Source organism: Balaenoptera acutorostrata, chromosome 17, assembly GCF_949987535.1.
Source record: "Balaenoptera acutorostrata chromosome 17, mBalAcu1.1, whole genome shotgun sequence".
In the NCBI taxonomy this organism is placed as follows: Eukaryota; Metazoa; Chordata; class Mammalia; order Artiodactyla; family Balaenopteridae; genus Balaenoptera; species Balaenoptera acutorostrata.
The window spans coordinates 76,989,319-76,991,040 of record NC_080080.1 but is presented as its reverse complement, the minus strand read 5'-3'; positions in this window follow the sequence as shown (position 1 = coordinate 76,991,040).

The window sequence follows — 1,722 nt, the reverse complement described above, 5'->3', positions numbered from 1 at the left end:
ATGTGGATAATAACTCACTTTTAAACAACCAAAGGGTCAAAGAAGAAATTGTAAGAGAAATTAGAAAATACTTGGAGATCGATGAAAACAAAAACATAACATACCAAAAGTTATGATATGAAGAGAAAGCAGGGCACATAGGGACATTTATAGCAGCGAACTTAAAAACACATTCAAAAAAGAAGATCTCAGGAATTCCCTGGTGGTCCATGGTTAGGAGTCCGCAATTCCACTGCAGGGGGCCTGGGTTTGATCCCTGGTCGGGGAACTAAGATCCTGCATGCTGTGCAGTGTGGCCAAAAAAAAAAAAAGATCTCAAATCAATAATCTAACTTTGCATCTGAAGGAAATAGTAAGAGAAGAGCAAAGGAAATCCAAAGCTATGATGGAAGGAAGTAACAAAGACTATAGTGGAGGTAAACAAAATAGAGAATAGAAGAAAATAGAATCAATGAAACTAAAAGTTGGTTCTTTGAAAAGATCAACAAAATTGACAAAATTTTAGCTGAACTGCCTAAGCAAAAAAAAGAGAAAACTCAAACTACAAAAATCAGAAATCAAAAAGGGAAACATCACTGTTGACCTTACAGAAATAAAGGACTCTAAGGGAATACTATGAACAACTGTATACCAACAAATTAGATACCCTACATGAAACGGGAAAATTTCTAGAAAGATACAAACTATAAAAATGGATTCAATTAAAAAATAAAAAGTATGAATTGACCTATAACAAGTACAGAGATTGAATTAGTAATCAAAATTTTCCCACCAAAAAAAAAAGCCTCGGACCAGATGGCTTCATTGGTAAATTCTACAACACATTTAAAGATGAACTAACATAATTTTTCACACACTCATCCTCAAAATAGAAAAGCAAGGAATGCTGAGGAGGAAACTCATTCTGTGAGACCAGTATTATCCTGACAGCAAAAGAAGACAAAGACTTTGCAAGAAAAGAAAACTGCAGGCCAATATCTCTTATGAATATAAACACAAAAATCCTCATAAAAAAGACTAATAAATTGAACAGCAATATATAAAAAGGATAATACACCATACCAATTGAGATTTATCCCAGGAATACAGGTTGAGTTAATCAATCAAGGTGATAAATCACATTATCAGATTAAAGGACAAAAACTACAGAATCACCTCAATGGTTGTAGTAAAAGCATTTGACAAATCCAACACCCTTCATGAGAAAAACATTTAACTAGAATTGAAGAAAACTTCCTCAACCCGATAATGGACATCTATGAAAACCCACAGCTAACACACTTATTGGTGAGTGACTGAATGCTTTCCCCTAAGATCAGGAACAAGGCAAAGATGTCTACTCTCACCATTTCTTTTCAACGTTGTGCTGGAGGTTCTAGTCAGGGAAATTAGGTGAGAAAATAAATGAATAAGTAATAAATAAATAAATAAAAGGCTTCCAGTTTGTAAAGGAAGAAGCAAAACTATATTTCCAGATGACTTGATTTTGTATTTAGAAAATTCTCATGAATTCACAAAAAATCTATTAGAGCTACTAAAGGAGTTTAGCAAGTTTGCAGGATACAAAATTAATAGCAAAAATCAATTATATTTCTATATACTAGCAATGAGAAATCTGAAAATATAGTTAAGAAAACAATTCCATTTATAAAAGCATCAAGAAAAATAAGGTATTTAGAAATTAATTTAACAAAAAATAAAACACTTCTGTATTTTAGAAAA